This window comes from Macaca thibetana, chromosome 14 (assembly GCF_024542745.1).
Source record: "Macaca thibetana thibetana isolate TM-01 chromosome 14, ASM2454274v1, whole genome shotgun sequence".
NCBI classification, from domain to species: domain Eukaryota; kingdom Metazoa; phylum Chordata; class Mammalia; order Primates; family Cercopithecidae; genus Macaca; species Macaca thibetana.
Genome location: NC_065591.1, coordinates 78,685,937 through 78,710,733, shown reverse-complemented (window position 1 = coordinate 78,710,733; position 24,797 = coordinate 78,685,937). Strand labels below are relative to the sequence as shown.

At 40.4% G+C, this 24,797-nt stretch overlaps 1 protein-coding gene and 1 pseudogene across 1 annotated transcript in view; both read left to right on the top strand.

Moving 5' to 3' along the window:
* Nucleotides 1-24,797, top strand: part of ME3 (malic enzyme 3) — a 1,085,505-nt gene that overhangs the window by 667,905 nt on the left and 392,803 nt on the right. The gene's annotated exons all lie outside the window — the stretch shown is intronic.
* On the top strand, nucleotides 19,892-20,835 carry LOC126936509 (olfactory receptor 7E24-like; annotated as a pseudogene).

Sequence of the window (24,797 nt, the reverse complement as noted above, 5' to 3'; positions counted from 1 at the left end):
TAGTCCACACTTGCCATCTTGCAAGCAAGAACATAATTGCTCAGCTTTTAGAGAAGTGATGGACATATTTTCTGAATTCTTCTTTTTAAAGTGAAAGACCTAATGCCCAAGCCAATGGAAAAGATTCCTAGACAGTGTGTTAGTCAGGGTTCTCCAGAGCAACAGGACCAATAGGATATGATGTGTGAGTTTATAAAGAGAGAGGGAGGGAGAGAGAGAGAGATGTTAAACAATTGGTTTAGGTGATTATGTATATGAAGCCTGGCAAGTCCAAAATTTGCAGGGTAGATCAGCAGGCTGGAGAGGCAGTGAACAACTGATGTTGCAGTTCAAATCTGAAGGTTGTCTGCTGGCAGAATTGCTTTTTGCTCAAGGTAGATCGGTCTGTCCTACGAAGACCTTCAACTGACTGGATGAAGCCCACACACATTATGGAGGGTAATCTGTTTACTCACAGTCCACTGATTCAAATGTTAATCTCATCCAAATACCCTCACAGAAATATATAGAATAATGTTTAGCCAAATATCTGGGCACTGTGTCCTAGCCAAGTTAACACATAAAGTTAACCATTATGGGAGTGAATACGGGACTTCGCCTCTAATTTATGGAATCAGAAAACTTGAGGAAGAGAGTCATATGGTGTGCATAATATTATTCAGTCACAGTGCTGGGAAAGGGTTACAGGTTTCTTTCCTTTGCTAATTTTGCCTATGAAGTTCTTGGGATGATATAGTTAAATCAGTAACATTCTTGAGTCACTGATGGTGATAGAAATTTAATGATGTTATATAGTACGTGGTAGGGTACTGAACAATGGAGATTTCATCACTGAATACTTATTTTAGGCCAAACTTTACTGTAGCACTGGAAATACAGAGATAAATAAAATAAATGTCCTGTCTTCAAGAAGCTATTTTCTAATTAGAATACCAACATTCCAATGAGCAGAATATAATAAAATAATTGCTTTACTGAAGACAGAGACAAATATATTGTGAGTATAGGAGGAGCACCTAAATTTGTTTGGGGAAATGGCATAACTTCCAGAGGTGGCAGTTTTTCAGCTGACATGAAAGATGTCAATTTAAGGGATGCTTGGCGGGAGATACCTAGGAGCTAAGGCTCCTATCACCATTCAAGGTCATGGTAGCATGAAAGACACATGGCAAGTTCAATAATGTATGCATTTTCTGGATGAACAGAGTAAGATGTGATAGTGTAGGGGAATGGTGGGACATGAGGCAGGTTAGGGAGATAGTGGCCATATCTTGAAGGCTTAAGTGTTATGCAAAGCAATTTGGAAATTGTTCCATGGGTAATAAGGTTTTGAGAAAGAAAATAGTATGATCAAATATGAGTGCAAGGCTGGGCGCAGTGGCTCACGCCTGTATTCCCAGCACTTTGGGAGGCCAAGAGGGGACGGATCACCTGAGGTCGGGAGTTCGAGACCAGCCTGGCCAACATGGAGAAACCCCGTCTCTACTAAAAATACAAAAGTTACTTGAGTTTGGTGGCATGTGCCTGTAATCCCAGCTACTCAGGAGGCTGAGGCAGGAGAATCACTTGAACTCAGGAGGCGGAGGTTGCAGTGAGCCAAGATCGCACCTCTGTACTCCAGCCTGGGTGACAGAGCGAGACTCTGTCTCAAAACAAAACAAAACAAAAACAAATATGAGTGCAAGAATATTATGTTGGCAATATGGGGGGTGAATTGGAAGGGTCGAAAACTATAGGCCAAAAGGCAAGTGATGTAATAGTCAAGGAGAGAGATGATGAGAGTAGCTAGTGTAGAGTAGTGTTGGTAAAGACATGATGCATGCCAAAAACTGGGGAGGAAAGGGATGGAGAGGCAATAAGACTAGATGATTTACTGGGATATGGTCATAAGAAAGAATTAAATATTAATAATATGGGATATCTCCAGGGTTACTGTCTTGGGAAGTGGATAAATAATGATGCATATGATAAAGCTAAGGAAGATAGGATGAAAAGCAAGGTGAGGCAGAGAGAAGAGACAAAAAAGTTAGTTCAATTTTGGGCTGCTCAATTTGAGGTGCTTAGGAAGCATACTAATGCTTACAATTCATCACTATGTAGAAATCAAACAACACATTCCTAAAAACCAGTGGATTAAAGAGAAAATCACAAGGGAAATTAGAAAACACTTTGAAATGAATGAAAATGAAAACACAACACACCAAAACATATAGGATACACAAAAGCAATGCTTGGAGGGAATTATAGAGGTAAACGTGTGTATTTAAAATTAGATCAAGACCTCTTCTTCTGTGCAGAAGCTCTTGAGTTTAATTAGATCCCATTTTTCTATTTTTGCTTTAGTTGCATTTGCTTTTGGCATCTTCATCATGAAATCTTTGCCCATGCCCATGTCCTGAATGGTATCACTTAGGTTGTCTTCCAGGGTTTTTATAGTTTGGGGTTTTACATTTAAATCTTTAATCCGTCTTGAGTTAATTTTTGTTTGTAGTGTAAGGAAGGAGTCCACTTTCAATTTTCTGCATATGGCTATCCAGTTATTCCAGCACCATTTATTGAATAGGGAATCCTTTCCCCATTGCTTGTTTTTCTCAGGTTTGTCAAAAATCAGATAGTTGTAGGTGTGTGCTCTTATTTCTGGGTTCTCCATTCTGTTCCATTGGCCTATGTGTCTGTTTTTGTACCAGTACCCTGCTGTTTTGGTTACTGTATCCCTGTAGTATGGTTTGAAGTCAAGTAGCATGATGCCTCCAGCTTTTTGTTTAGGATTGCCTTGGCTATTCAGGCTCTTTTTTCAACAGAGTAAACAGACAATTTATAGAATAGGAGAAAATTTTTGCAAACTCTGCATCTGACAAACGTCTAATATCCAGCATTTATAAGGAACCTAAACATATTTACAAGAAAGAAACAAACAACACCATTAAAAAGTGGGCAAAGGCCATGAACAGATACTTCCTAAAAGAAGACATAGATGTGTCCAACAAGCATATGAAAAAAAGCTCAATATCACTGATCCTTAGAGAAATGCAAATCAAAACCACAATGAGATACCATCTCACACCTATTATAAAAAAGTGAAAAAATAACAGATGCTGACGAGGTTGTGGAGAAAAAGGAACACTTATACACTGTGGATGGGAGTATAAATTAGTTCAACCATTGTGGAAGCCAATGTGGCAATTCTTCAAAGAACTAAAGTCAGAAATACCATTCCACCCAGCATTCTCATTACTGGGGATATACCCAAATAAATAGAAATCATTCTATTATAAAGACACATGCACATGATATTCACTGCAGCACTATTCACAATAGCAAAGATATGGAATCAACCTAAATGCCTATCAATGACAGACTAGATAAAGAAAATGTGGTACATTTACAACATGGAATAAATGCAGCCATTAAAAAGAACGAGATAATGTCCTTTGTAGGGACATAGATGGAGTTGGAGGCCATTATCTTTAGCAAACTAACACAGGCACAGAAAACCAAATACCACATGATCTTGCTTACAAGTGGGACCTAAATAATGAGAACACATGGACACATAGAGGGGAACAACACACACTGGGGCCTGTCAGAAGGTGGAGAGTGGGAGGAGGGAGAAGATCAGGAAAAATAACTAATGGGTTCTAGACTTAATACCTGGGTGATGGAATAATTGGTACAAGAAACCCCCATGACATGCATTTACTAACAAACCTACACATCCTGCACATGTACCCCTGGATTTAGAAGTTAAAAAAACAAGATAAGACCTCAAATTGATAACCTAAGCTTCCACTTTAAGAAACTAGAAAAGAAGAACAAACTAATCTCAAGGAAGGTAGAAGTAAATAATAAATATTAGAGCAGAAATAATGAAATCGAGAATAGTAAAACAATAGAGGAAATCAATGAAACAAAAACTTGGTTCTTTGAAATGATCAACCAAATTGACAAACATTGATGTGGTCTGACCATGAACAAAAGAGAGAAGATTCACATCACTTAAGTCTGGAATGAAAAAGGGGACATTACTACTGGTGTTATAAAAATAAAAAGGTTTACAAGGGAATATTATGAACAATTAATATATATGCCAAAAAATTAGATAACCTAAACGAAATGGACAAATTGCTAGAAAGATACACACTAATGAATTTGACTCAAGAAGATATAATAAATCTTCATAGGCCTATAACAAATAAGGAGATTGAATTACTAATGAAAAAACTTCCCACAAAGAAAAGTCCAGGACCAGATGATTTCACTGGTGAATTCTACCAAACATTTAAAGAAGAATTAACACCAATTTTTCACAAATTCTTCCGAAAAATAGAAGAGGGAACATTTTCTATGAGGCTAACACATTTTTTGAGGTCGGCATAATCAGGCAAAGACATCACAAGAAAGGGAAATGATAGAGCAGTATCTCTTATGAATATAGGTACAAAATCCTCAACAAAATACTAGCAAGCTGAAATCAGCCACATATTTAAAAAAATATACACCAAGCCTAAGTGGGATTTATCTCAGGAATGCAAGTTTGTTTCAATATATGCAAATTAATCAATGTGATACACCATATTAATAGAATACAGAGAAAAACCCTACATGATCACCTCAATAGATGCAAAAAAGAAAAAAAACAAAACATTTGATAAACACCAACACCATTTCATGATTTAAAAAAAAAAAAAAGAAACACTCAACAAAGTTTCTTCTACCTATTCCCTCAACAGTTAGCGGGAACTTCCTCAACCTGGAAAGGGTATCTAGCAAAAACTCACAATTAATATCCTACTTAATAGGAGAAAGACCGACAGCTTTCCCCCTAACGTCAGCAACAAGACAAGAATGTCTGATCTTGCTATGTCTATTCAACATTATACTGGAGGTTCTAGCCAGGGTAATTATGAATGAAAAAAGAAATCAAATAATCCAGATTGGAAAGGAAGAAATAAAAGTGTCTCTGTTAATGGATGACATCATATTGCATAAAGAAAATCTTATGGAATCCACAAAAACATTACTAGGGCTAATAAATAAATTCTGCAAAGTTGAAGAATGCAAGACTGATATATAAAAATCAAGGGTATTTTTCCATGTAATACTCTGCAGCCATAAAAAGAGAATGAGATCATGTCCTTTTCAGGGACATGGATGAAGCTGGAAGCCATCATTCTCAGCAAACTAACACAGGAACAGAAAACCAAATGCCACAAGTTCTCTCTCGCAAGCGGGAGTTGAAGAAAGAGGACACATGGACACAGGGAGGTGAGCAACACATACCAGGGCCTGTTGGTGGGTAGAGGGCAAGGGGAGGGAGGGCATTAGGACAAATACCTAATGCAGGGCTTAAAACCTAGATGATGGGTTAATAGGTGCAGCAAACCACCGTGGCACATGTATACCTACGTAACAAACCTGCACATTCTGCACACGTATTCTGAAACTTAAAGTAAAAAAAAAAAAAAGTGTATTTTTGTATATTGCCAATGAACAATCAAAAATGAAACTTAAAAAACAATTTTATTTTTGGATGCAGTAATATAAAATATAATACAATTCCAATTTTGATACAATATAAAAAAAAGGTGCAAATGTGTACATAAAAATTACAAATCATTACTGAAAGAAATTTAAAGAAATCTAAATAAATGGAAAGACATCCTGTGTTCTAGAATTGTTAAAACTTAATATTGTCAACATGGTGATACTCCACAAAATGGCCCACAGAGTCAATGCAATAATTATCAAAATCCTAGCTGCACACCCCCCACCCCACCTCTTTTTTTTTTCTTTTTTGCAGAAATGAAAAAGCTGATCCTAAAATTCATATGGAATTGCAAAGGACCCTGAATAGCCAAAACAATTTTGAAAATGGACAAAGTTAGAGAGCTTATACTTCCTGATTTCAAAGCAATAAAACAGTACAGTTATCAAGACTGTATGGTACTGGCATAAGGATAGACATAAAGACAGATGGAATAAAACTGAGGCAGTCTCATGTACAGTAAATTGATTTCTGACAAGGGTGCCAAGACAATTCAGTGGTGGCAAAGAATAGTCTTTTCAACAAATAGTGCTGAGACAACTAGATAGCCATATGCAAACAATAAAGTTGAACACCGCCCTTACCTTCCACTGTATATAAAAGTTATAATAATTCAAAATAAAAAAGCCTCAATAAAAATATGTTAATAAAAATTCTATTTAAAATGAATCCAAAGACTTTGCACAGGTGAAGAATAAGAACTTTTGAGACAGGTACACAGAAGGGAATCAGAAGAACGGGAACCGTGTAAGAAGAAAAGGTGTCCACATTGGATCTGATCAAAATGGGGACTTTCCCTTTAACCCCCCACTAAATCTTCCTATCAGTTTTGCAGTGGCACTGTGCTGAGAGTTGAGGGATTACAGAGAAAACAGAGTCATTGTCCTTGACCCCCAAGGAGCTCACAGTGCAGTGGAGGAGACAGACCTGAACACAGATAATAGGGTACAATGGATAAAGCCATAATAGAGGAGTGAATGAGGCATTGTGAGGGCTAAACACTTACACTACACATTATCCATCTTGATTTGATTGCAGTTGCCACAGTGGGCCCAGGGCACCATGAAGTGCCTCGCTCATTCAGATGGCTAAAATGACCTGTTTGGCCAGGGCTCAGCCATGCAGGTAAAAGACAGGTTATACAACTCCTTTTTATGATGGAGACGCTTTACTCAGTTGACATTAGTGATGAGACTGAAGCATGTTTTCAAAACTCCATAACCTCTAGAAATGCCTCCATAACTAGCCCTGTCCTATTTAGGGGCCCACTTGTCTTTCTAATTGGTTTTCTTAGAAATTAGGATTTTAGTTTTTATTAGATCATTTTGCATGGGCCCATAGGTTGCTTTGTAATGAATCTTAAATTGCTTCATTTAAAAAAATCAGAATGTTAACTGTTATATAGATCACTGTCTTTCCAACATTAATGAACATAGGAATCACGAATCGTCTTGTTAAACCATAAACTCTGATTCAGTAGGTCTGGGGTGGGGCCTGAGAGTCTGCATTTCTAACCAGCTGCCAGGTGATGTCAATTCTGATGGTCCATGGGCCACGCTTTGGTTAGTGAGGCAAGACTACACTTTAATAATTTAGTATTTACCAAGCACTTTAATACCTACTATTTCGGTAATATCCAGAATAATCCTGTGAGGTAGGCAAGGTGTTTATTATTCTCATTATAACATATGAGGAAACTGAGGCAATAATGGCTAGCCAGAGAAGGCTAGGACACACCTTACTTGGAACTCAGCCTCATACTCTCTGATTCCTTCATAGGAGATATGCTAGTCCTTTAATCATCTATGTTATTTCTGGTGACAAGAACTGTGCCTTGATCATCCATTCCTGTGTCCCCTGCAGTTTCTAGTGTGGTGTTAGGTACATGGCAAGCATCTGATGATGTTTATTCTGAAATTTCTTTTTCTATCCCACCCATCACTATGTAATCTTCTGGGTGCTTTATTTTATATTTATCATTCTAATTCTCACACTCCCTCTTTCAGGCAGGGTTATTAATTGCATTGCACTGTGTGGAAAATAAGTCTCAGAAAGGTAGAGTGACCTGTATAAGTCTACCTAGATAAAAATGGGAGAAAAGGTAGAATTTCAATCCACATCTGCCTTATAAAGGAGCCCACAGTGTTTTATTTTACATTTTTAATTATGGATTCTTGAACAGATGATACAATGAGGAAGTACTTTTCAATCAACTATTTATTACTGATATCCAGATTGTCAAAAGTCTTTAGAAAGTTGATTGTGAGAATAATCGTTGGTCTGCCCAAGGTCTCTGAAGATAAAAAAAAAGGCTGTTCACATTTTCCTTCTGCACATCCTCACAGCTGTTGTAACTTCTATCTGCAGCTTTATACCAAATGACAGAGAATAATTATTGGGATTGGAGGTCTCTGTCTGTAAAGAAAAGAAACTTGTTCTGATGTTCCTTCTATATTACGCAGTTGCTTAAATTTTTAATCAAAGGGTTGTTAGTCAAGAAAGAGTGCAGAAAAAGTTAGTGGTCTTGTTGGTGTCCCCGAGGATGCTCTGAGTAGATGTTAGGAAAGAACTTTATGCCACAGACTCACAAAACATTTGAGTTCTTGCTTTCTGAAAGAGCCAGCGTTCCTACCAGAGCAGGGTCTTTCATAGACATTAAGAAGCAAGAGGGATCTTTAAAAGTCATGTGCTGAGCCTGTCAACTAATTAATGTGGCACTTTATTTTATTTATTTTATATATTTTTTTGAGACGGAGTTTCACTTTTGTTGCCCAGGCTGGAGTGCAACCGCATGATCTCAGCTCACTGCAGTGTCCGCCTCCCGGGTTCCAGTGATTCTCCTGCCTCAGCCTCCTGAGTAGCTGGGATTACAGGCACCCGCAACCTCACCCGGCTAATTGTGGCACTTTAAAAATATGCCTGTAAATTCTTTCTCATCATAAGGTGGGGTCTAGATCCCCTCTCCTTGAATGTAGGTGGCTTGTGCTTGCTTTGACCAGTAGGATACAGCAGTTGTGAGGCTGTGTAACTTCTGAGGCTAAGACATTAAAGACCATGCAGTTCCTACCTTGTTTACTGAAACAATCATGCTTGGGGTCCAAAGTTTCTAAGGAAAAAATCCAACCACCATGAGGCAGTCATGTTGTGAGGAATTCCATGCCACATGGAGAAGACATGTGTAGGCATTCTGGTTCACAGTCTCAGCTGAGCCCAGCCCTCAAGTCCTCCCAGCCTAGTCACCAGACGTACCAGTGAAGAAGCCTCCAGATGACTCAGTCCCTCAGCCACTTGTATCATCCTTTGTTTTTGCATCCCAGATGAGGCCTCTGACATTGTGGAGCAGAGATAAGCCATCCTCCCTATAAAATGTCCCAATTCATGACCGATAGAACCCACAGGCATAATAAAATAGTTTTTGTTTTACACTACAAAGTTGGAGATGGTGTGTTATAAGTCAATAGGTAACTGTAGCAATCAGTCAGAATTCTTTAGATTGGAAGTGAAAAAGGTAAACTCCGACTAGTTTAGGAAGAAGAGAAATCTACTGGAAGGTATACTGTGGCAGCCACGGGGCTGTGCCTCACACATCCCTGATTGTGAGAGCATGATTGGCCGATGGTCCCAGCTGCTGCACTCAAATCTATTACTGTGTTACACTGAATACAAGTGCCCCACAAGCTTGGGTGTGTCAGATTTAGCAAATAAAAACGCAGGATGCCCATGCAATATTTGGGACCTGTTTATACTAACAAATGATTCATCATTTATCTGAAATTCAAATTTGAATTTAACTGGGTGTCCTATATGTAATCTGGCAATCCTACACAAGTTGCTCCCAGCCAGTGAGTGAATGTGGCAAGATTCTGTAAGACATAGGACTCCTCTGATAAGTGACTCTGGCTCAAGGATTCGCCATCGGACTTAGCGAGCTTTCTTAGAACTGCACTGCAGCCCATTTAATTAAACTGGGTGTCTATCCCAGTTCTCTGGCAATCCTACACAAGTTGCTCCCAGCCAGTGAGTGAATGTGGCAAGATTCTGTATTGGGCTGTTCTTGGGAGACATAGGACTCCTCTGATAAGTGACTCTGGCTCAAGGATTCGCCATCGGACTTAGCGAGCTTTCTTAGAACTGCACTGCAGCCCAAGACTCTTCCACCCAACCTTTCCCCTTTATTCTTCTCTTCACAAAGATTAAACCCTCTTCTTGGTCTGATGGCTCTCCCAGCCTTCTCTGTCTCCATCCACATTTTCTCTCACATTTTCTATCACAAGACATAGATTAGACATTTTCCCTAATCTATGTCTTGCACTTCTAATCTCACCTCAGAAGTGCTCATAGGACTCAGAATAACACAGCAACTTCACGTTAATGAAAGTCTGAGTAACTAAATCACAGGAAGAGCTCTGACGCAACTGAGTGTCAGGAACTCAAATGCCTCCACATCTCCCTCTCTCTGTTTCTCTTTTATGCCTCTCATGTTTAACACAGCAACTTCACGTTAACATGAAAGTTCCTAACTAAATCACAGGATAGATGCTCTGACGCAACGGAGTGTCAGGAACTCAAATGCCTCCACATCTCCCTCTCTCTGTTTCTCTTTTATGCCTCTCATGTTTCATCCGTTCGTTCTTTTGGCTTCCTCCATCTAATAATGGAACACGGTTGTCAAAACTCACAAATTTCACATCTTGCAACATTCACCATCAGGGAGGTGTTTACTTACTTCCTCACTTTGAGTTTGAAAAATTGAGGGAAAGGCTCTGAGTGGCCTTGCATGGGTTAGATGCCCATCTCTGGACCAATCAGCTATGGGCAGGGGTAGAATCTTTAAGAATATAGGCTGGGCATGGTGGCTTATGCCTATAATCCCAACACTTTGGGAGGCTGAGGTGGGAGGATCACTTGAGGTCAGGAGTTCGAGATCAGCCTGGCCAACATAGCAAAACCCCGTCTCTACTAAACACACACACACAAATGAGCTGGGTGTGGTGGTATGTGCCTGTAGGACGCTGAGGTAGGAGAATAGCTTGAACCCAGGAGGCAGAGGTTGTACTGAACCGAGATTGCACGACTGTACTCCAGCCTGGGCAACAGAGTGAAACTCCATCTTCAATTGTATGTGTGTGTGTGTGTGTGTGTGTATATATATATATAAAATTTCCTGTGCATGCAAATCACATGGTTGTAAAATTTCCTGTGTGTGCAAATCACATGGTTGCAATTGAAGGAAGAACTATTCTCAAATGGACAGAAGGGGTTGGATAGACAATATCATAGTAGGTGGGTGTCCACTATAGCCCCTGAAATAGTGTGGAGGATCAGCCAGACTTACTGTTGTACATAAAAATTCAGAGTTAATTAATAGTTGATTGAATCCATTGGATGATGAGAACTGAGTTCCTACAATGTAGCATGGATACTCTGTAGTAGAGTCTTTAGATATATTATTCTTTATAATCTTTGTAACAAACCCCATGAGGTAGTTACTATTCCTTTGTTATAGATAAGAAAACTGAAATTCAGGCTATTAAGCAACTTACTCAAGGCCATTTAGTAAATAGGAGGGAGCTAGTTTCTCCTCTTAGTGGGTTGTCCGGTCTCTTAGGTAGGGCAAGGCCATTTAGTAAATGGGTTTCCGGGGATGTGTTCCAACACCCTGGAGGGAGCTAGGTTTTGAAACCAGGTCTCTGTTTTCCCATGTCTTTCTACCACTCCTAGTGGGTTGTTCAGTATTAAGTGTAATCACAATGGGATAATTGGGTTTTCATCATTATAACAGATTGCTTTGGTGTGGTATACGCATAACTCCAAATTTTATTTTCTTGCATGAAAAATTAAACCTATTTACTCCTTTGAAGAAAAATTCATAATTTTGAATAGACATACTATATGCTAGGTGCTGGGCCACTGTCTGTAAGAGAGACAAATATAAATAAAACTTGTCTCTGCACTCAAACGACCTTAACAGTCTGACCTGAGGGTGGAGGAATGGGCGGAGTACAGACATGTTTATAAATAACCCAAATAAGAGAATGTTGGAATCAGGAACGTGTTAAGTGTGGGATACGTGTGAAACTTTCCTGTTTTCCTAGTTGAATAACTTGATATTTAAGAACTTTAAAGAACTCAGAAAAGTGGTATTTATATTTGGAAAATAGTTTCTGTATTTTATACATTGCCCTATATTTTATACATTGTATTTCACTCTTTTAACATTATTTACAAACTTACAGAAGAGGAAATAATAACACATTATATACTATTTATTCTGTTTTCTTGCCAGATACTTAACATACATTATCACATTTAATCCTCACAAGAGTCCTGCTGCATGTATGTAACAACCCTCATTTGACAGAAGAAAGAGTTGAAACCAAGAGTTAAGCGAATTGCTGAACATCCCTTGCTGCTACTTGTAAGTGGCAGGATTTGCCCCTGGGATGTTTGATTCCAGAGCTCATGCTTTTACTATTATGCCATTTGAGATAGCTTTAGCTATATAGATGTTTACCAACCTATGTGTGCACACAAATACAGTCACACATGTATACATATTTTCTCTGGAAATATAGCAAGCATTGCTATCTGGCCTGTGCACATGCTGACCCTTCTGCCTGAACAGCTATTCCTGTGGCTTTCTGCGTAATTGGCTTCTTGTCATCTTATGGGTCTCAGCTTAACTGTTAACTCCTGACTTTCTTTTATTTATTTATTTATTTATTTTTGAGACGGAGTCTCGCTCTGTCGCCCAGGCTGGAGTGCAGTGGCGGGATCTCAGCTCACTGCAAGCTCCGCCTCCCGGGTTCACGCCATTCTCCTGCCTCAGCCTCCCGAGTAGCTGGGACTACAGGCGCAGGCCACCTCGCCCGGCTAGTTTTTTGTATTTTTAGTAGAGAAGGGGTTTCACCATGTTAGCCAGGATGGTCTCGATCTCCTGACCTCATGATCCGCCCGTCTCGGCCTCCCAAAGTGCTGGGATTACAGGCTTGAGCCACTGCGCCCAGCCTACCTCCTGACTTTCTATATCTCCCATTGTAGAGTTATCAGAGTTCTCCTCCCACTATCAATGACAACAAAACGGAACAAAATATGTGAGGCAACTGTTGTCAGTCAGTGGACATTAGAAGTCACAGGGTTGTGAGGCTTAACAGAAGAGAAATTTACAAAATGATTTGGGAAGAGACTGCAGTTCTCTGAAGTTTTGCTGAGTGGAAGAAATAGAAATAGAGTTTGGGGCTACTGAGGTGGCCAGAATTTGTGGGACAGGGTACTGGAGAAGAGAATACTGTACAGAACAGGAACTTTAAAAATATGCATAGAGAACCCATTGGGTCTTTGAATACTAAGCTGCATATATGCAGGGTAAGACTACACAAGGCCTAACAGAGAAGAGTTCCTGGGGAGCTGAGAAATGATTCCAGAGGTCACACAGTGCTTGGAGATGTTCACATTCCAACCATTCAAAGTGAAGCAATCCCATTGAAAACTCAGAGAATTTAATTGAGATGTTAAAAAGAGCACATGTTAGAATTAAGGATCATTGCCTGAAGTAAGGGCAACTCTAGACCCACCCTAAAAAGACATAAAACCAAGCCTCAATAGGATCAAAATGATCTGCTAGTAGCTTAAGTGCGCGCTAAAATAAAACTCCATGCTCTTCAAAGGAAAATATAGTCTAAGCTCTCCAATTCAGCTGGTACAGTGTATAATAAAAAAAATACTAGATATGAAAAAAGCTAGAAAATGTGATTCATAATCAGGAAAAAAATGGTCAATATAAATAGTCCCAGAGATGACATGGATGTAGGAGTTAGTAGACAAAGACTTTAAAACAACTATTATAAATGTGTTTAAGAATTTGAAGGAAACGTGGACAGAATGATTACAGAGATGAGGAGTTTCAGCTCAAAAATTAAAACTATAAAAACCAAATGACAATTGTAGAACTGAAAAATACAAGATTGGAAATGAACAATTTACTGGATGGGTTAAAGAGAAGATTGGACATTGCAGAAGAAAGGAGTGATAAACTTGAAGACAAATCAAAAGAAACTACAAAAAATTGACGCACAGATGAAAGGAAGATTGATAAATAAAGAAACAAACAGAATCGTGTTGACCTGTGAGACAATTTCAGGTGACATAAGGTATATGTAATTGGAATCCCTGAAGAGTATGAGAAGGATTGAAAAACGCGTTTGAAAATATAAAGGTCAAAAATGTTTCAAATTTGACAAAAAGTAAATGTTACCATCTAAGAAGAAGCTTTTCCTGACTTATTTATTTACCCCTTTCCTCCTCTTCTAGCTCACACCCATCTCTGCCAAAGGAGAAGAGTTTAAAGCTACTTTTGGGCTGATGAAAGGAAATAGGTTACAAGGGATCCAGGAACTAAACACAGTATGAAGCCCTATTTCTATCCAGATCCAGCCATCCAATAAATAGGACAGGATGTTGGGATAATTTGGAAAACACTTTCAGCTCTGGTAGGTTTTGTCGTTGTTGTTGTTGTTTTTTCCCCTCCCTTAAAAAAATCACCATCTCGGCAGAGCAAAGGCACAGATGATGACTCTGGTCAGAGGGCCTGGGATGCTAGTTCCATCCAAGCCTGCCCTCTGCTGGTCAGATGGAGCCATATCATAATCTATGAAAACAATTTGGGAGAAAATAAAATCATTTGAATCTTTGCTCTTCCAGGCCAGGCAGAATCATTCACTGGTTGTTCATTTTTTCCCTTTACTCAGTGTTGAAAGAGAGAGTCACAGAACGTGTATCTGCACCAGCCCTGCTGCTTATTAGCCAAGTAATCTTGTGCAAATCAGTTAAACTCTGTGAGCACCATTTACTTATTAATTCAGTATTCAATATTTATTTAGGACATACTGTGTTTTAAACCCTGTGTTGGGCTCTGAAAGATATGTATCTCTTGCCCTCTTCCCATTTCCCCAGTCAAGCCCTTTCTCGTTGGTGCCCTGGGGACAATGCCATTTTTCGTACTTATCGTGGCAGATTTCAGTGATTGTTTGCCTCTCTCATTAGGCTCTGAGCAACTCGAAGGCGGGGCCCATGTCTGTCTCATTCAAAGCTATATCCTCTCCTCCTAAAACAGTGTCTAACCCTTGATAGGTGCCCAGTTGATGTTTGATGAAGGAATGTAGATGTGGATGAAATGTGAACCAGGAAATGACTTCTATGAACTTCATGTATTATGGCTGCTGCTTTCTGGATGCATCATGGTATTTAGTCTCCCTCATGTTATCATCTGCCATTTGTCAAATACTGACTACATTCCAAATGATGCTCTGTCAAATCTGATATGTTTGTCTACCTACCTTTCTTCTCACAACAGTCATTTGCATAGCTGACGTTATGTCTGTTTTTCACTCCAAATGAATTTCAAAGTCATTAAAAACTTATCTAAAATTGGCGGGGAGCAGTGGCACTTTGGGAGGCCGAGGCAGGCAGATTGCTTGACTCCAGGACTTCTAGAGCAGCCTGGGCAACATGGCAAAACTCCATCTCTACAAAAAATACAAAAGGTTAGCTGACATGGTGGTGCAAGTCTATAGTCCCAGCTACTCAGAAGGCTGAGGTGGGAGGATCACCTGAGCCTGGGAGGTCGAGGCTGCAGTGAGCCGTGATCGCACCACTGCACTTCAGCCTGGGTGACAGGGTGACACACTGTCTCAAAAACAAACAGAAATTTATCGAGAAACTGAGTTGGGAAGTGACAGAGAAAGATTTCGACCCAAGTGTTCTGATTCCAAAGTGCTTTGCTTCCCTCTATGCAAGCTGCCTCTCTAGGGCTAGTTAGATCCAGAGAACTAACTTCCTTGCCACTCCTCCCAGAGTAGGATGTGACAGGCTGCAAAGAATCCCATGACATGCAATGACCTAAATTAGATGGTGCTCAAGGGCATTTTTTGGGCTACCCAGGACCAAAGGGGGGCTGGGAAGGAGTCTTCGCAATGTCTGGGGTCCCTATAATAATAAGATAGTGAGCACCCAGTGCCTTGTGGGGCAAGAGCTCTCTTGTTCCTCCTAACATTGGTCAAGCCCCCTTACATAAATGAATGTGTCATTCTTTTGCTCTTTCAACAACATTTATAACCTGTTTCTCTGCCCTTAACCACTGAGTGTGGATCAGTGCAGCCTCCACCATCCATACTTGCTATTGTTCAGCCAGCATACCACATGGAACCCACAAGGAGATGAAGAACGATTTTCTCTTTCTCACTCAAGGAACCCACCAAAGTCTCATGTTGACTAGAGAATGGTTAGTGCTTCTTTTACTCCACTGAGTTCACAGGGTGTGCTCAGCCTTTGTCCTTCATGCTCATGAATGCCCTGAGGGTCTCTTGGGAGCCTCTCCTATCCTCTCCCACAGCTCCTTGTGGTCTCAAATGCCTTTGCTCAGCCTTTCACTCCCTCCTCCCCTAGGCTTCACTTTTTTTCCTACTTGGCCTTTGGCTTGAATTATCATTCATTATGTGTTGTGGAGCTGTGGTGGGGTCCCTGAGGTGAAGAGGGTCCGAGGCAAGTAGCCTCCCTGCATATTCCTTTGAGTTGTGCTGCAATGGCCTTTGCTTCTTTTCACACCTCCACTCACATTACAAAATCCTCCGCTGTATTTTTTTTTTTTTTTTTTTTTTTTTGAGGCAGGGTCTCACTCTGTCACCAGCTGGAGTGCAGTGGCGCAACCTCAGCTCACTGCAGCCTTAGCCTCCGGGGCTCAAGCGACCCCCCTTCTTCAGCCTCCCAAGTAGCAGGGACTACAAGCACTTGCCAGCACACCCGATTTATTTTATTTTTTGTAGAGACAGGGTCTCACTATGTTGCCCAGGCTGATCTCAAACTCCTGGGCTCAAGCAATCCTCCAGCCTTGGCCTCTCAAAGTGCCGGGATTACAAAAGGGGAGGGAGTGCACGAATAGGGTGTGGGCCACAGAGATCACATGCTTCACAAGGTAATAGAATATCACAAAGCAAGTGGAGGCAGGGCAAGATCACAGGACTACAGAATGGGGTGAAATTAAAATTGCTAATGAAGTTTCGGGCACGCATTGTCATTGATAACATCTTATCAGGAGACAAGGTTTGAAAGCAGACAACCTGTCTGACCAAAATGTATTAGGTGGGAATTTCCTGTCCTAATAAGCCTGGGAGTGCTACAGGAGACCGGGGCTTATTTCATCCCTTCGGCTTTGACCTTAAAAGACGCTGCCCCTACGGGGCGTTCATAGGCCTACCCTCAGGGGCACATTCTCTTTCTCAGGGTGTTATGCCCAGACCGTTTATTCCCCGAAGAAGACCACCAGAGTCCAGAGTCAAAGCTAAGCAGCAAGGATCTTTATTACAGGTTCGAACCTGGAACTCTCCCTCGCTCGTGAAACGAGACGGGCAGGAGAGCTCCCCCACTGAGCTCCGAGCAGTGTTATATAGTCTAAGAAAAGTGGGCATAGAGTTATTATACAAATCAGATATATGATTGGCTAGTGTTTGAACAAGGCGATTTGGCTAACTATGATTGGTTCCCGCCATTTCTGATATTTTGGTTCAAACTTTGAGGCTGGAGAGCAGGTTTATGGCAGCAAGAGTTTATCTTACTTAAACATGTCTTGTGACCTTGCCTCAGAACTTACAAAATCTCTGGTATGTGCAAAACAAAATCTCTGGTACTTGCAGAAAACCAGGTACTCACAGAACTTACGAAATCTCTGGTATGTGCAAAGATTAGAGAGCAGAACAAGGGTGTAGCGGGTGGGGGGCGGGTACACATCTATCTTTGTGTCCTTTCAAGGGATGTCCCAATATCGCAGGGTGTGTACACACCTGCTGTGATATTTTTCCTCTCCCTGTTTGAATATTAAGAACAATATCACAGGGGGCTGTCCACCCTCTGCGATATTGGGAGTAATATCATCCTCTGTTTCACCGGATATTAGAAACATTATCACAAAAAGGTGTACACCCCCTGTGATATTGGGAGTAATATCATACTCTCCTTCCCTGGATATTAGAAACAATATCATAGGGGGTTAACACCCCCTGCGATATTGGGGGTAACATGTTCGGTTTCACAGAACATTAGGAAAAATATCACAGCAGGTGTGTGCACACCTTGTGATATTGGTAGTAATATCATCCTCTACCCCCTGGAATATTATCAGCAATATCACAGGGGTGGTGTGCACCCCCTGCAATAATGGAAGTAATATCATTCTTTCCATCCCTGGATATCACAGGAGGGGTGCACATCCCCGGTGATATTTGGAATAACGTCATCCTCTTTTTCCCTGGATATTAGGAACAATATCACAGAGGGTGGACACTTTCTGTGATATTGGAAGGAATATCATCCTCCCCCACCGTGGATATTAGGAACAATATCACACATGGTGTACACCCACTGTGATATTAGGAAGAATATTACAGGGTGTACACCCACTGTAACTTTAGGAGAAATATCTCCCTAAAATGTTACAAATAATATCACAGGGTATACAGTAATATCTCCCTAGGATATTACAAATAATATCACACGGTGTACACCCACTCTGATATTGGGAGTAACACCTCCCAAGGATATTACGAATAATATCACAGGCTCTACACCCACTATGACATTAGGAGGAGTACCTCCCTAGGATATTATGAATGACATCACAGAATGTACACCCATTATGTGCACCCCTTGTGATATTAGGAGTAATATCTAACTAGGATATAACAAATAACTGCACAACGTGTACACAGATGATGTACACCCACTGTGATATTAGGAGAAATATCTCCCTAGGATATTATGAATAACATTACAGAGCATACACACATGGTATGCATCCACTGTGACATTAGGCATAAGAACTTTCTAAGATACTATGAATAACATCACAGAATATACACATATGGTGTACTTCCACTGTGACATTAGGAGTAATAGCTCCCTAGGATGTTACGAATAACATCAAAGGGTGTACATACATGATGTACACCCACCGTGACGTTAGGAGTAATTTCTTCCTAGAATATTATGAATAACATCACAGGGTGTCCACACACAATGTACACCTACTGTAATATTAGGAGTAATATCTCCCTAGGATATTACAAATAATATCACAGAGTGTATACCCACTGTAATATTAGAAGTAATATCTCCCTAGGATATTACGAGTGATATCACAGGGTGTACACCCACTGTGATACTGGGAGCAATATCTCTTTAGGATACTACGAATAATTTCACAGAGTGTACACCCACTGTGATATTAGGAGAAATATCTCTCTGGGATATTACGAATTATATCACAGAGTGTACCCACGTGTTGTACAGCCACTTTGATATTAGGAGTAATATCTTCCAAGGACATTACGAATAATATCACGGAGTGTACACCCACTGTAATATTAGGCGTCATATCCCTGTAGGTTACTATGAATAATGTCACAGGGTGTACACCCACTGTATTATTAGGAGTAATATCTCTGTAGGTTATTACAATTAATATCACAGGGTGTACGCTCACTATGATATTAGGAGTAATATTTCCCTAGGATATCAAAAATAATATCATAGGGTGTACAACCTCCACCTCCCAGGTTCTAAGGGATTCTCCTGCTTCAGCCTTTTGAGTAGCTGGGGTTACAGGTGCCCCCCACCACGCCTGGCTAATTTTGTACTTTTACTAGAGACGGGGTTTCACCATGTTGGCCTGACGTCACGTGATCCACCAGCCTCAGCCTCCCAAAGTGCTGAGATTACAGGTGTGAGCCATCAGGCTCGGCCAAGAGTTATATATTCAATTAATTTGGAAGCACAGCTCCCATACTTGAGTGTGCATTTACTTTTATGGAGAAATGATGTCAGAAAACTTAAGGATGATAATAAATATGAAAAGTAACTGACACATAGAAAGGTCTTCTGACTAAGAACTGTAAGGTTTGATTTTGTTTTTAGATAGTGTGGTCCTAGCTCTTGTATAATGCTTATAAATATTATACATCAAAGGAATTTGTAGCACAGTGTCAGAATAAAATAAAATGTATTTCACTGCTTCTTAATTCCTTTCAATTAGACTGAGATCTTTTTCTTAAAGAGAGAAGAACATTTTTTATTGCATTTTATTTTTTTCTGAAAAGAGTAGGCCGTATTTTACTGAGATCATGGATTTGTTACATGTTACGTTTTGGTCTTCTAACATTCTTTGGTGGATTTTCTCTAAAGTAGGTATGTAGAGAAAGAGTTGAAAAGCAAAAGAGTAAATCATGTAATAATTCTGAGATTTTTGGGTTTGTCACAACTGAGAAATATTGCTGCGGTGTATGGTCCTCAAGTGTGAAAATGGTCCTTGTGAATTGCTTGTATCCAAAATATACACACAGCATTAAGGGCTGGTTTTTATCTTTTATTTTTCCAATCGTCTTTTCTTCCTCAAGGTGTCCAAGTCACACAGAGCCACAGAATCTCACAGGTGTCTCCGAATTCCTCCTCCTGGTACTCTCAGAGGATCCAAAACTGCAGCCCGTCCTCGCTGGGCTATCCCTGTCCATGTACCTGGTCACGGTACTGGGGAACCTGCTCATCATCCTGGCTGTCAGCTCTGACTCCCACCTCCACACCCCCATGTACTTCTTCTTCTCCAACCTGTCCTTGGCTGACATCGGTTTCACCTCGGCCACGGTTCCCAAGGTGATTGTGGACATGCAGTCGCATAGCAGAGTCATCTCGTATGCGGGCTGCCTGACACAGGTGTCTTTCTTTGTCCTTTTTGCATGTATAGAAGACATGCTCCTGACTGTGATGGCCTATGACTGATTTGTGGCCATCTGTCACCCCCTGCACTACCCCGTCATCATGAATCCTCACCTCTGTGTCTCCCTAGTTTTGGTGTCTTTTTTCCTGGGCATATTCATATATTTAGATAGCACTATGCTTGGTTTTCTTCCCACTTCAGGGATCCTTTTTTCTTACTCTAAAATTGTCTCTTCCATTCTAAGAATTCCATCGTCAGATGGGAAGTATAAAGCCTTCTCCACCTGTGGCTCTCACCTGGCAGTTGTTTGCTTATTTTATAGAACAATATTGGAGTGTACCTGACTTCAGCTGTGTCACCATCCCCCAGGAATTGTGTGGTGGCATCAGTGATGTATGCTATGCTCACCCCCATGCTGAACCCCTTCATCTACAGCCTGAGAAACAGGGACATTCAAAGTGCCCTATGGTGCCTGCACAGCAGAACAGTCTAAACTCATGATCTATTCCATCCTTTCTCTTGTGTGGTTTAGAAAGGGCAACCACATTACATCTCTACATCTGCAAATCCTAACCCCTTGGTCACATTAGTTTTGTTGCTTGATGGCTTTTATTCCTTTTCACATTTCCTATGTGAATATTGCTTTCTTCGTTATGCCTTTAACTGGAAAGGGTGAGTATTCTGGGATCCTTTGTTCAGCATAAACATCATGACTGAATCCTCTATACCTGGGAGGCCTCCTTTAGTTTCTGAGCAATAACCCTGTCGTCCAGGTGAAATCACAACCACCTTTATATACAGGAAGTCCTCACTTCATTTTGTAATCCCCTGAAAACTGACTTTATGGAAACAATGTATAGCAGGTCCTCCAACACCAGTGTTTTGTCCAAAGTTGTTTAGTTATAATGTTGATGAAGAATAAGTGGTTTCGCTCTACAAAATTTTGCTTAAAGGTGCAGTTTCCAAGAGACTCTCAAAGATGCTAAGTGAGGACATACTGTACATCAAATTCATATCCTTTTCCACAGTTCATGTGGAATTTCTTTATAAACTGCTTCTAGGGAATCTATTTAGGCAGGTTATGTGTAGAGATCCATGTCACCAGTCCTCAATCTTGGCTTTGACTGAAGTCACCTGGGGAGCTTCCAAATGATGAGGATTGGATCTCATTACCTGAGATTCTGATTTACTTGCACCTGTGTGGGCATGCAGATTTTTTTTTTTTTTTTTTTTTTTTTTTTTAACACCAGAGATGGTTCCAATGATGAAGTTCCTAGAGGGATCAAGCTCCGATGAGTAAGAACAGAAGTTAATTGTAATATAATTTCTTCAAATATTATCTTCAAATGCATTGTCCTTTAATACCATACAGATTTTTATTATGCTGTTCTTTCTTACCACTTGGCATTTTCACTTTACATTTGTTGAAGTTATAGATTTATACACACATTGATTGCTGTTTTATTTCACACTTGTATATACATAAAATGGGAAATAGAAAAGAATAAAATGGTCACAGTATCCCTAAAGTTTCCCATTCTGAGACATTTTTTAAATATTTGTTTTTTTAAAAAAAATTGTTTCAATGAAGACACTGTGGTATACACACACAATGAAGTATTATTCAACCTAAAAATGAATAAAATCCTCTCTACTGCAGCAAAAACGGATGAGATTGCAAGTCAGTATATTAAGTGAAATAAGCCAGGCGCAGAATGACAAACATTACATGTTCTCGCTTATATGTAGGAACAAAAAAGAAAATCTTGGCCAGGTGTCGTGGCTCATGCCTGTAATCCCAGCACTTTGGGAGGCCAAAAGTGATGGATCACTTCAGGCCAGGAGTTCGAGACCAGCTTGGCAAACATGGTGAAACCCCAACTCTCCTAAAAATACAAAAATTAGCCAGGTGTGGTCGTGCATGCCTGTAGTCCCAGCTACTTGGGAGGCTGAGGCAGCAGAATCACTTGAAACTAGGAGGCGGAGATTGCAGTGAGCCAAGATCATGCCTCTATACTCCAACCTGGGCAATAGAATGTGACTCCATCACACACATACACACAAAAGGAATCTGATGAAAGTGGAGAGTACAAAGGTGGTTAACAGAGGCTGGGAAGAAAAGGGGTGGGATGGGGAATGAAGAGAAGTTGATAATTGGGTACAAAAATACAGAAATATGGAACTTATGAGTTCTACTGTTTGATAGTACAGTGTGGAAATTTTAGTTCATAGGAATCTATTGCATATTTCCAGATGGCTTGGAAAGAAGCATCCTAACTTTCTCATTATGCTGATTTTTAAGCTATTACCTTTCTGCTCCAATCAAACTCTTCTATACGCTTCTTTTTGAGGCTAGATTGGGACTCTTGAAATCATGCTATCTATCTATCTATCTATCTATCTATCTATCTATCTATCTATCTATCTATATTTTTAATTGAGACAGAGTTTTGCTCTTGTTGCCTAGGCTGGAGTGCAATGGTATGATCTCGGCTCACCACAACTTCTGCCTCCTGGGTTTAAGCGATTCTCTTGCCTCAGCCTCTCAAGTAGCTGGGATAAGTGGCATTCACTACCACTCCCAGCTAATTTTGTATTTTTAATAGAGATGGGGATTTGCCCTGTTGGTCAGGCTGATCTTGAACTCCCAACCTCAGGTGATCTGCCCCGCTTGGCCTCTCGAAGAGCTGGGATTACAGGCTTCAGCAACCACACCCAGCCCATGCTGTGTTTTTATCTGTTATTGTTTGTTTGTTTTTGAGCCCAGAAATAACTTCCCACATATATGTTCAAATAATTTTTAACATATGTGCCAAGAAAGTCCATTGGTGGAAAAGCAGCCTTTTAAACAAATGGTATTAGAGAAACTTGATTTCCACATGCAGAAGAATGAAGGAGGACCCTATGTCACACCAGATGCAAAAATTAACACCAACCAGATCAAAGACCTAAGCCCAAGAGCTAAAACTATAACATGCCTAAAAGAAAACACTGGCAAAACCTTTATGACATCAGAGTGGACGATGCTTTCTGGGATATGAAACCAAAAGCATAGGCAACAAAAGAAAATTAGATTCCTTGGATTACATCTAAATGACAAACACTTTTGTGCATCAAAAAACACTGTGAACTGAGTGAAAAGATAACCCATGGATTAGGAAAAATATTTGCAAATCATATATCTGAAAAGAGGCTGATATCCATAATATATAAAGAACAGCTAGATCTAAACAACAAGAAACCTAAGGCATCCCATTAACAATGGTCAGAAGACTTGAGTAGACATGTCCCTAAAAAAGATACAGCAATGGCCATTAAGCATATAAAATGATGTTCAAAATCACGAATCTTAGGGAAGTACAAATCACACCAAAAATGTGATACCACACATTAGGATGGATATGATAAACAAGCATTGGTGAAACTAAAGGGAATGCTTGAACATGATTGGAGGGAATATAAAATTGTGCAGGAACAGGGAAAATAGTATGGAGTGTATTTGAAACATGAAAAACGGAATTATCAGATGATCACAGAGTTGCATTTGTGGGTACCTACGAAAAACAATTAGAAGCCAGGAGTGGAAGAGATATTTGTACACCAATATTCATAGCAGCATTCTTCACAACAGCCAAAATGTAGAAGCAACCCAAGCGTCCATGGACAGATGAATGAAAAGCGCAATGCAGTTCATTCATACAATGGAAGACTATTCAGCCTTAAAAAGGCAGGCACCTCTGGCCAGCGCGGTGGCTCACGCCTGTTATCCCAGCATCTTGGGAGGCCAAGGTGGGCTGCTCACCTGAAGTCACGAGTTCAAGACCATCCTGCACAACATGGTGAAAACCTGTCTCTACTAAAAACGCAAAACATTAGCCAGGCGTGGTGGCGTGTGCCTGTAGTCACAGATATTCAGGAGACTGAGACACAAGAATCACTTGAACCTGGGAGGCGGAGGTTGCAGTGAGCCCAGATTGTGTTACTGCATTCCAGCGTGTGCAACAAAGTGAGACTCCATTTAAAAAAAAAAAAAAAGAAAGAAAGAAAGAAAAAAGGCTGGCACTTCTGACACAGGCTGCAACATGAATGAACCTTGAAGACATTATTGTCAGTGAAATAAATAAATCCCAAAAGGATTAACACGAGCAGGCTCAGTTTCCCACACCTGTAATTTCAGCACATTGGGAGGCTGAGGTGGGAGAGTCACTTGAGGTCAGGAGTTCAAGACCAGACTGGCCAACATGGCAAAAACTCGCCTCTACCAAAAATACAAAAATTAGTTGGGCATGGTGGCGCACATCTGTAATCCCAGCTACTCGGGAGACTGAGACTTGAGAATCACTTGAACCCAGGAGGTGGAGGTTGCAGTGAGCCAAAATCATGCCACTGCACTTCAGCCTGGGTGACAGAGAAAGACTCTGTTTAAAACAAACAAACAAACAAACAAAAAAGATAAACACAGTATGATTCCACTTATATCAAGTCTCTAGGGTA